Source organism: Thermobia domestica, chromosome 5 (assembly GCF_964235325.1).
Source record: "Thermobia domestica chromosome 5, izTheDome1.hap1.1, whole genome shotgun sequence".
Taxonomy (NCBI): domain Eukaryota; kingdom Metazoa; phylum Arthropoda; class Insecta; order Zygentoma; family Lepismatidae; genus Thermobia; species Thermobia domestica.
In genome coordinates this window covers 61,083,078-61,099,499 of record NC_137458.1, presented here as the reverse complement: position 1 = coordinate 61,099,499, position 16,422 = coordinate 61,083,078, and the positions used below count along the sequence as shown (strand labels likewise).

The 16,422-nt window shown below is 37.5% G+C and overlaps 1 protein-coding gene across 1 annotated transcript in view; it reads left to right on the top strand.

Moving 5' to 3' along the window:
• The window catches only part of LOC145685106 (cell adhesion molecule 3-like), a 383,448-nt gene that overhangs the window by 280,966 nt on the left and 86,060 nt on the right, over positions 1 to 16,422 (top strand). The gene's annotated exons all lie outside the window — the stretch shown is intronic.

The following is a 16,422-nucleotide window of genomic DNA, read 5'->3' as shown; positions in this document are numbered from 1 at the left end:
AGTCGCATTCATGAATAGTAGCCATGGCAGCTGCTGATGTGTGTCCGGGAGCATTGTCATGATGGTAGAGAACGCCTCTGGAGATCATTTGTGGCCCTTTTTCTTGAATTTGGACTCGAACTTTTTTCGAAAGGTCACTATAGTATTGTTCTTTGATGGTATGACCCCTTTGCAGGTAATCAATGAATATTACGCCTTGGGAATCCAAAAAAACAGAGGCCATCGGGGTTCGGGAGGAGGAGTGCTTCCATTGTTTGGATTGTTGTTTTGTTTCTGGCGGTAATGGTGTACCCAACACTGGTCCATAGTGATGAATCGACAGAAAAATCGTCCACATCACGTTTTAACATTTTCAAATTTTCCACGGATATTAGATACCGAGTGCGATTTTGTTCTTGACAGAAGACGTTTGAAAATTTGAAAATTTCATTTTATTTGTAAAACGGATAAAGGGATGACAAACAAAAACACGTTAACCGACACCGGGAGGAAGCAGACATTTATTTGAAGGTATGTTTATTTTGGCCGCCATCTTGAAGTCTGTCATCTTGTATCTCTCTCGATTTTTTTAAGTAGGAAGAAAGTCACATAATGTATCAAATCTTTCAAGATCTTTTTGAAAAGAATTTAAGTCAGGAAAATCAAATGCACGCTAGTGAGAATATCGTAGGTAGCTACTTATGAAAGGTGTAATCAACTTGGAATCGTTATCGACTGCAGACAAAATGAAATGGTGATGAGACGATCCCAAACCTTAAGGAACTGATGGAAGATGGATGACATATTTTCGATTGGATTATTCGAGTTAGAAGACAAACCTTCATAAGCAGCCACCTATTCATGATGCACTACTAAAATATACATATATATATATATAGTATACATTCGGTTTTCCTGACGGACTTTTCTCAGGAGAGGGCAAAGTTTGTCCTCTGGTATTGTATTTTTAATATAGCTATAATAAGCACTGGCGCAAATCCCGGGGGATGAGGAGGACATGTCCTACCAATCTTGGAACTTGTGGGACTGTCCCCCCAACAATCCGATTTGAAATGTGTTTTTTGGAGAGAAATATGATAATTTGTGTCCGACTGCCATAAAGGAAAGTAAGATGAAATTGATGTCCCCCCAGAATAAGCCTGCGTCCACCTCCCAATGTTCAAGGCAACTCTGCTTCCTTGATCCCCCACAGCATTGTTTTTCAACTTCATAAATATTTTGAACATCGCTAAAAATAAATAAATAAATAAATAAGAGCGAAACGGCCTTACCCGTTTCCCTCAATGTTGAAGACAGATTTGCGCCACTGAAATGTGAGAAAGGATATGAAAAGAAGTTGCACTGAGGCTGATTTATTTGATACCATCTCGGTATTCGCGGTAGTATCACATTACATAATCAGTAAGAACGCCAGGAACTTTAACTTAGTAGGCTGTTCAAAATAAAAAAAAAGTGTGTACCCAGTATAATGATATACATTTTTACACAAACCCAAAGAAAACAATATTTATACGCCCAGGGGTGTATGTAAGGAAATTTAGGGGGTGTTGTGGGTTTGCACAATACTCCCTGGACGTAATATCTATTTTTACACCAGAAGTTGTAAAATAAAATAAACTACTGCAGACATAAATTACGAAAATTTTTGCTTATGCCTGGAAACTTAATACAAACTATTCATTTCCTTGTTAGGGAGAGGCCATACACTCTCTTGTGGAGTCTATGAAGGTACTTGTATTGTATTATGCTGTTGTGTGTACTTGACAACCGAGAGTAGCAGAGCCATCTTAACGGTACCATAGCCACTTGGCCGGGTGCCCTGCGAGCAGAATGGCATGTATTAATTACATGTATTAGGAGCAAAATTTAGTCAGAGACCACAACAAACTTGTTTGCTCTGGAACCTAATATGCTGTTAAAACGGCACTGGAAAATAGATTAAACTGGACAGCAGAGTAGACGGCACTCGCGTGGGGCCCCCTTAGGCGCGGGGCCCGATTGGGAGAAATCGGTTTAAGGCCGGCCCTGGGTGCAACGTCACAGAATTAATGTTCAACAGCATTTTTTAAGATTCCAACACACAGTGTAAGTAACATAACATGTAGGAAAAGTCTTACTGACACTTTCGAAAAAGTAACATGTCTTTGTTAAATGGTGCTCAATTGGGTAGAATTGTACCAACTTTTTTACAAAAGGGGCTGAAAATGCCAGCGTGGTACCAACGGGCCCATTAATGACAAAAAGGGCTGAATTTGGTACAATTGTACCAAGTGTAGCAACACTGCTGTGAGGACTGTGTTGCCGCCACTCAAGGAAGTTGGGTACTACGAACTACTAAAAGCAAGAACGAATCAAATCATTCAGAGCATGTGAGTCTGATAAAATTAGCCAATGATACACTTAGCTACTGCCAGTAGCATACGATACAGTTAGTTACAACTTTAGCCGGTAGTGTCGCCGAGTCACTTTTGTTGCATTATGGGAGCGATTTGAATTTCCATTAGGAATATAAGGAGTGGTTCATCAGCGTAATCAGTGCCACAATGTGTGTTCCTTCTTTGTAGTTTGCTGTTCCTAAAGTTTTGCCAAACGTTTGAACATAGTTTCCCTTTTGAAAGTGTATGATTTCTCCTTTTTGTCTTAACTTTCCTTTCATGAAAGAAAATTGACAACTACAGTATATACTATTTCTATAAATTATCATTCAGTTTATGGGAACCTTTTTTTTTTTTTTTTTTTAAAGGAAAACGACTGATTTTTCAAAGACGTATCTTTCTAATCTTCGGAATGAATTAATAAAAAATTAAAGATCTCTAGTATGTTTGTACTAAAACTACAAGGTACTATTAAAATTTGGGAAACAAGGCAAGAAAGATATTTTTAAAAAACCTAAAAATCTTTAACAGAATATTTCAGTTGATGATACCGCCTTATGCAAAGTCGTTTTGACGTACGATTAGCATCATACTAAACGCTTGACTACTGCTGGAAATATATGTTAGTCGAACTCTTTAGTATGGGACTAATCACGTTTCAAAACGACTCTGCATAAGGCCCATAATGTCGTGCTTACAGAGAAATACACATTTTCTACCTCTAAAGAATTACTTGTAAGTCTGTATTGCATGCCTATGTACAGTAGACATTCCATCCCGATTTTAATGTGTTTGCACTTGACAACTATTACATCTTCTAATAATACATAATTTAAATTATTACAATGTGATTTTGTTGGATAATATGAGACGTTATTACTGAGACCAAATTGGCTTTCGTGCATACAGATAAGAATAAGCATTTCAACAATGCAAATTGAATACAATACTGTATATATTGATATTTATACATATTATTACAAGGAATTCAAAAGATCGATAATACACTTTAATCTGTGAGTAAATAACATTGAAATAAATTTACTGCAGCCGCACACCGATAAATTTTTGTTTGGAGGGTTCGAAGCTTTTGAGGGATTGGATCAAATGCTATACGCCACTACGTCTATGCAGTATTGAACGACTTTTATTCTGCACTCAAAAAAGACGATAAGTAATTGTAAAATACTTCCACACATTTCAGAAAAAGCAATAATAATTTTCAGAAAAAGTAATAGAACTAATTTGTTTTTATAAGAGAAAGAGTACGGATGAGGTGTAAGATAAAATTTTCATGCTACATCAATCATTTCCCTGTTAAACAAGTATAATTTTATTGAGAAGATGTACAAATGTATGTTAGGTTAGGAAGTTTTCTTTTTTGGGGGGGGGGGCGCGGACCTGGTGGACTCCCACTGTAAGTGCGTGCCTCATTTGCTGTATATTCTTATTTTATTTCCTGTTCTATTGGATCTTTAAAAATCCGTTTCCTCTTTTCTACTTTTCTGTAAATTAAGCTAAATTTTCCTAGAAAGTTCCCGTCAATTGGTAATACAGTAAACTCCGTAAACTCGATCTAATATGAATTACATAGGTAACAGTTACCGAAAATGTCGAGTTTTATGGAATAAAAGTTCGATTAATCATAATTCATAATATTTTACTATATAATAGATCAATGTTTAGTTGGCGAGGGCCAGCTTTATTTATTTTTTGATCGAAAAAAATTTCGCTAATTTCTGTCGATATTAGGATAGATTTGTTTAGGTTAGATAAGGTTTAGCCTTCTTCATCTAAACATTAACCATATATTATTATAACGAAACTATTAATATACGAAATATTATTGTAAATGAAATCAGAGTTGCGGACCCCCTTTTTACTTTTAAGGCATTGTACGAATCCCACCTCTTTAAATTTTGGTATTTGTATAGTGGTAGTGGGTGCTAATGCCACGGACTCACTAAATTTGCTCCATAAATTTGGAGATTGATGTAACAAAATACAGCATACAGAATAGTACAACATAAATATTGTTGTCTTAATTTTTTGACCCAAAATACGGACAAGCCTTAAAATGACGACCCATCAAAGATACGGTGCCTAAACACAGAATAAATATTTTGAAATTTCTTACCTAAAAATCACCTTTTTAGGTTATCACAAAAATTGTTTACTATAATACTTAAAACACTATTGGAAACTGACATGTTTTATATTTTTTAATAACACAAATGTAATAAATCATGCAATTAATTCACCTATATTGAATATAACTAAAAGAACCCTTGAATGGAAAAATGAGACACTTTTTAAAAACATAAAATACTTTATTACTAGTAACTAAATATGAGTTACATGATAAAGACACAATTCTTTTCGCCCGAGATTTTTGTGATTCCCGACTCAGAACTTATCGGGCAGTTCCAAAAACTGTCAAATACGGATATTTTCCTATTTCATGCTTTGTACGATACGAACACGCATACGGACCCAAAAATACAAACAGTCCGTATGGACTTGGACATATGGCAACCCTAAACATAAACCATCTTACATACAAAAATGAAGAAATGACTAGTTTTTTGTGGAAAAAAATCTCATGATTCTAGACTCTCTCACACTTATTTCATGTCCGTGCAGTTTCATCGGCTAGACGACGGAGAACTACTTTGTCACTAAAAGACAGAGAAAGAGAGAGAATTAGATTGGACCTTCAACGAAAAGAAAGTCAAGTTCGTTAGACAGTTCCAAATACTTGTGTCGCAAAGAAAAGTGAACTGAAATTAAATCAATAACAAATCTTTGAACGAAAAGAAAAACATGTGGACATTCATAAGCGTATACAGATATTTACATCAGGTGACTGAGTTGGCAACGGTCAGGTATCGACCGTAGCAACGGGCTATTTGTGTACTACGTGAGACGAAGTAAAATGCAGTGTGGATTGAGCTGAGCAGATGTTGGGAGTGTAGAATGGGCAACCTGTTTGATTTCTAAAAAGTGAAAATTGTTGGTGCTTGACTATGTCATTCGAGCATGACTAATTAAAGTGCAAGTGTGTTTGGTGTTTGCGAGCTACAATGTCCAAGGTGATGGCATGCTACAAAATTCATGGCAAAACCACATCGGCAAAGAACAATGGTCAGAAGAAAACTCTCAGTGGCAGGACCCGCTTATCATTAAGGCAGATTGTCACTTAGAACCGTCGTGAGATTGTGCTGCAAGTGACAGAGGAATTGAAACAGCCCATCCCACTGCCTGTATCGACGATCATTCCGAGGCGAGTTACATGACATGGGCATATGGGGTCAGGTTACACGAGCGAATCTATTTGTAAGAGACCATAACGATTGAGCACGACCCGAATCGTGCCGCGAATGTGCAATATAAACTTCTGAATCAGAAGTTCTGATAACTGGAAATGTGTCGATATGGTTGGAAGAATAATCGTTCACCTTATTCGAAACCACGGGTTGTGTTTATGTGTAGTGGACACCCAAAGTAATGTATGATTAACATGTTTCTTCGCCCAGTCGTCAAACATGGTGGTGGCCCTGTGATGTTGTGGGTCCTGACTGGTTACGACACTTTCCGTGATTATGTCGCCATTTTAGGGGACCACATGGATTCTATAGTCAAAGTGTTTCCGAGAATGACTCTATACTCCAGGATGGTATTGCCTTCATTCACATGAAATCGAATACCTACCCTGGCTTGCCGAATCTCCAAACAGATATGTACATAATTGGTTATCTGAGGTTCGTTTTGGACACGAATCTGGCTCAGATTTCCGCCTCCATCCTCTCTCACGAACTGAGTGATGCACTGCACACAGACTGGGCTAATATTCCACTTGCTAATGTACACGACCTTTATGACTCAATTTCATCAGGGCTGTTCCAAGGGCGAAAGGTGATTCAGCACCATATTAATCTGGTGAATAGCACTTTTTTCAGATTTATCCATTAAATTGATAATTGTCTGTATAATACTGTAATTACTATAATAAAATAATTAAAATGCACCTATATTGTTTGCACTGTATAGGCGGTGTTAGAAACTATTACAACTTAACTGGTATTAATAGTCCACCACATTATTTTAAAAATAGTGTTCTGGTTGATCAAAACAAATCATTTAGTGATTAAATAAACGACCATCGAATTATACGGAGTGTTGAGATATCGAAAGGCGAGTTAGTGGAATTCTACTTCATTGGTCAGATTTACAATTTCTTAGAAACAAGATCGTAGGAATCCGGGTAACGGTGAGCATAGGCGGAAGTTGAGTTTGCCTTACAACGCTTGGGTACCGTGCCTGCACAACATGGGAGGTCTTGGCACGATCGCAAGGCAGCCTCCACAGTAGGCAACTGGTAGGCATTCAGGACTTCGGTCTGGCCGCACAGTGAGCGTATCTAGCTCCCTTAAAGAATAAGAATTACATCGCAATTGCGAACCAAGGATGAGGGACACACCTTGATGGTGCACTTAGTTCACGAGAGCAATCGTCCACATGAGGAATCAAGGGCCGAGTGCATTATTCGGAACCGGTCCATCAAATAAGCCGAATGGCCACAACACGTCTAGCCATCGTGTAAAGTGTAGTGAGTAGACCATTAGATCCTAATTTAAGCATGGGCTCTAGTCATGGAATAGGCGAAAGAAAACTCATTGATGTCTTTTTAGATGATATGTGACAAATCTGCGTGTTCCTTTCCATAAGTTATACAGAAATCGGCACCATTGATTGTAAGTAGACATTGCATTTGCTGAATGGAACTTGAAGTTAACATTTCACGGATTTGTTTCATAGTCTTCTCGGCTGGTCTAGAGCTTGCGCCTTTTTTTGCAAATGACCTTAAGCTCGATTTGCGGTGAGGGAGCACATCATTCACTTTCATTAATCATCCGTTTACATTAGCTTAAAGGGCATAGCTGTGGGACGTTAAACTAAAAAAGTTTCATTTCAGGTTTGTTCCATGTTCTAAAATACTATCTTTTTTTTTAAATTTGTCTAACTAGGGATGATTCCATACCGGGACCAAGTACCTGGATAAAACCTATATATCGTCTGAATGTTCTTGCCTTGAGAAGTACGAAACCGTTTTTAAATCACGGGCAAACCTGCAACCTGACCCTATAAGAGGCCAGTTTGTTGGTGTTTCTGATCATATGTGTGGCATATTCGACATAATTAAAAATGAATGTTACTATGCATCACGCGTAAGCGCTTTAGCCCATCATGTTCCTTTTAGGCCTATTGTTAGAACGTGGCTCGGGCAAAGGTTTGATAAAATCACTTTGCACCCAAACTTACCAACGAATTGTAAATACAATGTGGCAGATGATTTCTCTAGCACTGGATGTATATCCATGTAATGTAGCATAAACGTCATTCGTAACTAGAGAAAATATACTGTGAATGTGTTCCTCTCTCAAGACTCAAGTTTGTCAGTGTTGCCAACCAAAAAATGAGAAGGTGTAAAACAGGTTCGTATTATGAGACGTTTGTACACCAAGCTTGGCAGAAACATCCACGACACTATAGCAGAAAGATGTTGAGTGTGACCATCTAGCAACCATTCTAGGTTTTCAGTGTTGCGAACCAAGTGTAAACATCACGATGTTGCAAATGGCGTGCGCGCCATTGAACGAATCTACAGCAAGTGTGACATAAGCGGCATTGGACAATGGAAAACATTGTGTGAGTGTTCTCATGTTCTAAGCACCCCAGTTTAGCAGTATTGCCAACGAATGCGAATATTCAAGACTTCTGTATAAAGTCTACAGCATTGGCGGACATAATTAGACTGTAGCTCTACTAGGTTTTCCATTGTTCAATGTTGCTTGTGTTACCTTCGTTAACGTGCAAGTCTCACCTTGAATTGCAAGCACGCCATTTGCAACACTGTGATATTTACACTTGGTTGGCAACACTGACAACCTAGAATGGTTACTAGATGGTCACACTCAACGTCTTTTTGATATGGTGTCGTGTAATGTTTCTGCCAAGCTTGATGTATATAACGCCTCAAAGTACGAACCTTTTTTACACCTCATTTTTATAATTGGCTGCCAACACTGACAAACTGGAGTCCTTGAGAGAGGAATACGTCCACAATATATTTTCTGTAGTGACGAATGGTGTTTATGCCACGTTACATGGATATACATGCAGTGCTAGAGAAATCATCTGCCACATTGTATTTACAATTCGTTGGCAACACTGACCAAATGGGTAAGTTTGGATGCAAAGTGATTTTATCAAACCCTTGTCCGAACCACGTTCTAACAATGAGCCTAAAAGGAACATGATGGGCTAAAGCGCTTACGCGTGATGCATAGTAACATTCATTTTTAATTATGTCGAATATGCCACACATATGATCAGAAACACCAACAAACTGGCCACTTATATAGTCAGGTTGCGGGTTTGCCCGTGATTTAAAAACGGTTTCGTACTTCTCATGGCAAGAGCTTTCAGTCAATATATAGGTTTTATCCAGGTACTTGGTCCCGGTATGGAATCATCCCTAGTAAGTTCAAACCTCAAGTTTAATTACTAATAATACCGGAACTAAATGCAGCACAAGAAAAACATTTGCACGTATACTAAACAAATCAAGATGCATTTCAGCAAATTTGGTCAATATCCGGTATGTTCTGCACTAGGTAGATCATTTTCGTATACTTCTTTTTTTTTAACGAAATGAAGTAAGAAAAGTTGTTGATTGCTTTGGATATGATACATGAAATCCGAATTACATAAGCTCCCACTGGGAATCGAAATAAACTCGCCCGAACTACCCATATACCCACGAGGAAGTTCACGAAAAGTGGTGTAATAGTATCCACATTTCAGTAAGGTCTATACAATTTCCGTGTGGGAAATAGAAAGAGTTACATCACAGAAAAATAGTTATTTGAAAAAATGAAATGAAATCTTTGAGTTTTACGTCCCACGGTTATGCCGGTTAGGCTAAAGGAGACGGTGATAATGAGTAATGAATGAAATGGTGGAGTGAAGAAAGTGGGAGGAAACGGGAGAACCCCGAGAAAACCCACGCACACGGTGTTTGTCCACCACAAAGTTCACTTGGCGGGGGCTGGGATCGAACCCGGGACCCCAAGCACCAGAGGTGAACGCTCTACCACTGAGCCACCGCGGCCCCAATAGTTATTTGAAATCCTTATCACCACTACAATGTTAATTTAGGTATTTTAAAGAGAATTATAGCCTTGTTGAAACTTGTTTAGTTATTAAAAATTTCTCGAAAGCTTAATCTTCAAATCTCAGCAAAAATAAGTCTTTCGTATCTAGTTGCTAACTTGATGACCTTTGCTGCACGGGACCTGGCTCGATTCCCGGTTGAAGAGCTTTGAAATTCAAACTAGGGTGCTTGGGATTCTTCGTTAAACTATAGTTTCACGTCTCATATAGCCTCGATGCTGAAAAGGGACGGTAAATTTCAACCAATCAACAAACCAAAATTACCAAGAACAAATTTAAAAGTTGCTGCAATGGGAAATTGTTCCCTTTAACAAAATACCTGTTCCCCTTAAAAATAAGACCAGGTCTTATATTAATGTTATCGGCCAAACATGGATTGGATTTATTTTCAGGGGACATCGCAGACACCAAAATTCAATAATTGTTCCATGTGTGCTGTGTCTATCTGCTAGTAAACATGGGCCTTATATTAGGAGCAATCTGGAAAGAAGATATGCTACGGCTTATTTTCTGGTTCCGTTTTATTTCGAGGAAACATGGTAGTTCTAAGAAGAACAATGTTTTTCTTTTTTTTTAAAAAAAAAAAAAAGAATAGTTTATCAACTACTATTTCATTACATAGTTAGATACCTCCGTTGTATATTACCCTAGTGTGCATATATTGGAGACTATTAATGTTATGGAATCCCTGTCCTGTCAGTGCCGAGAAGGAACATTGTCTCCAATCAATCAACTATGCATAATTTAAACTATTACATCATGTTTTAGCTTATTCGAAGTAACGGAACACTTTTCTTTGTCTTAAAACATTTGTATGATTAAATGAAATGAAATCTTTCAATTTAACGTCCAACGATTATGCCCTTTAGGCAAGGCCGGATTTCTGTTTTCCGCCCATGGGCCTAGCGAAATTGCCGCTCCTAACCACCAATAGGCCGTTCCTAGCTGCGTAGTACCACCCTTTTCTGCAGATCTACCGACAACTGATCAAACCATCATAATGACCAACTAATTTATGACAATATTTGCTATGACTAATCTGCTACAGTATTATCGTAGTCATGGCCATTTAAAAAATGGCTTTCGTTCAGTTTACTGAGTCGTTCGTAAAATATATATATTTTCAACAGTTTTATCGTTTTTCTCATTTTAAAAAAAAAATCCGCCCCTCAAAATTTGTCGCCCTGGTCCCGGGCCCATTGTACCCATGCCTAAATCCGACTCTACCTTCAGATTAAGGGAGACTATGATTAAAGCAAGTGAATGATGATGGAAACACTGGTAAAATGATAGTGTGAAAGGAAACGGAAGCACCCTGAGAAAACCCATGGACACGATGTTGTCCACCACAGACTTACTTGGCCAGGGATCGAATCAGGAACCGTACGCACCAGAGGTTAGCGCTCTACCACCGAGCTACCGTGCTCCCCTTCAAACATTTGAATTAATGTTGCTTCATACTTGTTATAATTACAAAGCTAAAGTACATTTATTTTAATAAAATAAAATAATTAATAAAATGCACTAAAGATATCCATAATTTGAGATAAAAAGCTGGCACCGAACCGCAATTTGTTGATTATGAATTAAATATATTACTGCTAGACTTGAATTATCCTTTTCCTCCATTGCTTCTTGGATGAATCTTACCACTAGTACAAACCATTACTCTTAATTATCTTAAAAACTCTGTTCTGTTCTCGTGCTTCACTTTCACTTTCCCAAGCAAATAATCTGTCGTAGAAATCTTTCTTTTGTACGTTATGAACTAGACAAACTGTCTTCCTGTTGTCACCATAAGGCAGCCAAAACAAGTTGCGAGAAAATTGGGCTAATTGAAGTTGCTGAGAGAATTCATGTACCACAATTTAATGGCGCGAGAACACGAAGCCGCCAACTATTATAGACTCTCGGCATCTCATGAATACGCATAAGGATTCAGGAGTGGCTACTTAACGCTGTCAGTTGTTGAGTAACACAACGTCTAGAGGCTACTAAACTTCTCCGAAGAAGTTTAGCTTGTTCAAGCCAGCAAGAGGCTAAACATTAAGTCAAATCGGAGACTGTTTCTAAAGAGTAACATTTGGAAATTCGCAAGCAGCTTAAAGCAGTTATGTATTCGTAGTAACTGTCGTTGTTAATACAACTACAGCATCGGGAAATGCTTTATCATCAGATAAATTAACTGTATTTCTAATACTAAATGAATTAATATACTACTACAATTTGCATGTATGTGCATATTTATGGATTCAGCGTCCCGAGATATGCAGGTTCTGATACGGAATATTCGAACTACATTAAATATACGTATATATATTCAAGTGGGCTTCTACATTCAACATGACATGCATTTTGTACGTGAGGAAGTATGGGGCTTGTCTATTAATACTGCGATTATCTTCATCAGTAACGCCGCAGTTTTTGACTGACTTAAAAAAAAAGTGGGAGGTTCTCAATTCAATTCAAAGTATAGGCTATACATATATACAGGGTGGCCTAAAAGTAGGTATACACCCCTGCATTGATCAAGTGTAACATTTTGGTTTATGGGTTTATTATCTTCGGCTCTTCCGAGCTTAAGATGTAAGTAAAAACACATTAAGAACAGATAGAAAAAACAAGTCTATCTGATGGATAACATTAAGAAATGATATAAAATGCAATGAGCTGATCAGGGTGTTTCAAAACAACATCCACAAGTTTGGAAGATGATTCCTGACACAAAGATAAGACAAAAGTATAGACCAATCTGAGTGCATAAATGCTATGTTTCAGAGTTATAGGCTGCCAAAAACATGAAAAAAATGAATTTTAAAGGTCTGTAGCTCCAAACCTGTAGAACCTACCGTAGTCGGGTCAAGACTTCACTTAGGAACTAATATGTGCCTTATACAATTATAGGGAGTTTGGCTTCGAGCATGTAACCTGAAGTACTCACCAACTACCTCTATAAAAATTGTTGCGTAAGTACGTTAGAATTCCGAAACATGAATTTTTGGATAGAGCACATATTAGTTCCTAAATGTAGTCTTGACACGACTACGGTAGGTCCCATAGTTTTGGAGCTATAAACCTTTAAATTTCTTTCTTTTTTTTTTCATGTTCTCGGCAGCCTATAACTCTGAAAGGAAGCATTTGTGCACCCAGGTTGGTCTATACTTCTTTTGTCTTATCTTTGTGTCAGAAATCACCTCCCAAACGTTGTCGGTGTTGTTTTGAAACACCCTGTATATTCTTGGTATGTTCACGTATACCTTCGACAGTGGTGCACCGATATTTTGATTATACTTTTTTATTTGTAACAAAGAGTATACCTTCTGGATGGTTCGGTATAAATGTCTTTAGGATCTGATGTTAATTTTTAGAGCAAGACTGTAAAACATCTCAACCGACTCTAAGTTAATTACAACAAAGTAACTTGCTTATAGGCAACTGTGCATTCTTTAGCGTGGTTATAGTTGCATAATAGAGCAGGGGTTGTACTGCAAAGTTTCTGAACACTGCATCATATTTAAAAAGTGGGTTACGTGAGTAAAATCGGTTAAGATTGCTTTAAAAAGGCTTTGTAATTATTCATACTTTCCAAGATGTAGAAATCAAAACAAATGAGTTTCGTTCTACAATGTAAAGCTACAGTAGACTTCCGAACTATATGGATCCAATGTTCTATCCAGAACTGTTAGATTCATCAGTTCCGGTTTCAAAAAATGGATAAACAGGAATATGGCCCTATCTTAGGATGCCGAATTCACATAAAACAAAAACAATTTCTCGCTATTTCTACCGCTTTTGATCTATATGAAAATCCAATAATAAAACCGGAATCGTCAGATTTCTACAACTTCCGGTTTCAATAAAGGAACTAAGGATATGATTAAAATTATTCGTAGAACACGAAATTCATATCAAAGAAACCTTTCTCGTTGTGTATTGCTGCTTTTGCTATATGAAGTTTAATATCGGAAACAGAAGTTGCAGTGGATTCTAACTATTTCTGGTTTTAGTATGGCCTATTCTTGAAATACTGAGTCCATGTTAAACAAACTCAAAATCTTTTACTGTTTCTGCTCTTTAGGGATTGACATTGAAATAGAAAATGATAGCTTTCCTATTCCACTGCCTATTGGATTACGGGGGCCGCGGTGGCTTAGTGGTAGAGCGTTCACCTCTGGTGCTTGGGCTCCTGCGTTCAATCCCGGCGCATGCCAAGTGAACTTTCTGGTGGACAAACACCATGTGCGTAGATTTTTCTCGGGGCTCTCTCGTTTCCTCCCACTTTCTTCATTCCATCATTTCCTTCATTTGTCATAATCACCGTCTCCTTTAACCTAGTCGGCATAACCGTGGGACGTAAAACTTTTCATTTAATTTTTACAAAGATTACGCAGGGGGACAGAACCTATTCTTGGGATGTTGAATCTATGTCAGAAAACCGTTTCACGCTATACCTTACCATTTTGTTCTCATACCTGTCAATAAGCAGACAGAGCAGCTCTTCGATAAGACTTCCAAAACTAAGAAGTATGCTTAGTTGAGTTTGGAAATTTAAAATAATAACATAACGCTAAGATTTCTGTGTGTAGTCTCTATGTACAACAAAAGTGAATGTGAGTTTGTGCGTTACCTCACCACGTAATAACTAGTGAACCAAATACAATAATTCTTGGTATGATTATCAACCTTAAGCCTCTAAAGGATTTTATGATATTACGTTGATAATTATGGGCATGGAAGGGTGACCAGGAGGTGATATGTAAAAATAATCGAGAAGTGATCGATTGTCCAATCCATATTCGAAGTCGCTCGAGATAAGTAATGGCATTCAACTTCAGCCCCCATCGCCATGGAGGTGAAAATGGGTGAGAGCTGGGAGTGGGAAGAGGTGATATAGATTTTTGTCATTATACTCCTTGAAGTGCGTATCCTAAAGGGAAATGAGGTTCAAATACTTTCCACCCCTGGGCGAAGAAAGAATGTTTCAGCTACTTGTTAATATTTAGAAAATATCACTTACTATTCTCTGTTTCACATAAAAGGATAGGAAAAAGAAGAAGTTTTTTCCCCCACCACGCTCAAATACAGGTGAATGTTGATGTTCCGTCTTCCACCATCAGCCCCCGCACACGGAGGTATAGAGTGTATCTAAATATGTCTAGGCCTAAATAATAAATTACAACTTTCATAATAACACTGCGTATTTTAAAACACTTAATTACATTTACCTGCATTAGTGAGTAAGTAGCACATGTGTCATTTTAATGGAAATTTTATTGAACAATTGTATTGTTTATTTTCCTTCTTTTTTGGCAGTCGGGGTTATGACATAATGTTGGAATGGCAAGGGATGTCAGGGTTGGTAATTGAATTGGTATTTACTGCTTTGATACATTAATTTCATAATATAAAATCGGAAACCAAGTGCAATATGTATGGGTAAATTATCAGTGCGTGAAGATAATAATAGAACCTGAAATAATAATAATAATAATAATAATACACTTCTTGTTTCCTCTCTTATATACATGTGTTCTTACATTAAAAAGAACCAGAAGGAAAATAACCATATGTATACAAACAGATAATAGTGAATAAATGCGTCTCGCCCCTTGCGCCTCAACTCAGGCAAATGCCCTGGTTTCTATTGATTATTTTTCAATGAAATCATTTCCCTACGTTTTTCTCTTCGTACATACACCTGATGTGATGGTGGCAAAGTATCTTATTTTGTTTGTTGTTTATTAATACGCGGCGATAAATGTACGATAAAGCATCATACATACAAGATTCATCAACATTGAAGTCTTCTGAGTTTATTAAGGGGGAAAATTTGTTATGGTGGACTTAGAAAAACAATCCCAGATTGATTGAAGCCTGACACGAAGTAGTAACTACAGATGCTATGTAATTTGAACAGGCCCATGTCTGAGTCTGCCGTTTCAAGCAAAATTATAATATTGGAGCTTAACCATCATAGTGAATTTGACACCCCTAAAATCCCCTAAAATTTGGCGCCTTGTGCGGTTGCAATCCTCACCCGGCCCTTTCGTTGGCCTTGAGTTTAGCCAATTTATAATAGAGGAAATTGACTCTACCACGGAGCCACCACGGCCCCAACAAAAGTTTTTAGTTCTCACAGAACTCTTGTCTGCAGGTCAATGCAATTAATGGGTGCTATACATACTTGAATTTCATTATTTTCAACAGTCTATCGAGAGTTGAGTGAGACAAGCAGGGCAGTTCATCATCGGTATTTATAGCTATCAGAATTTTATTTAACGTTGGCAATTCATTACGGGAAAAGACCTCATGTACCTTTGATCGAATTGCCGATTTCGTGAAGTCGTCATAGTTTTCCGAGAGGGGAAATACTTGTACGCGTATTTTTGAGACTTCTTAATTTATTTTCATTAAATTTAGCCTCCCGCCTACTTCTATAAACAGTTGCCTTTCCTACACTTGTCTGTTTCCCAGTCATGTCGGCAAATTCTTCAACAGTTAAACTAGGGTGTTGTTCTCTTAAAGCATGGAAGATATTAAAAATGCAACGCTTCTCACCACTTCGTAACGCTGTCCCGGGCTCATGTTTTATCGCAGAACTACTGCAAGCATCATGAATTGTCGCTTCACAAAGCACTAAATACGCAATTATTTACAATTTAATATGCACTAAAATTTGTTTCAGATAATATAAACTATACAAAGCATAATGGATACAAAATACAATTTAATATGCACTAATTTCACACGACACTATATATAATATAGTTACCACACACGCTAAATTCATACAATATTTGCACAGGTCGAT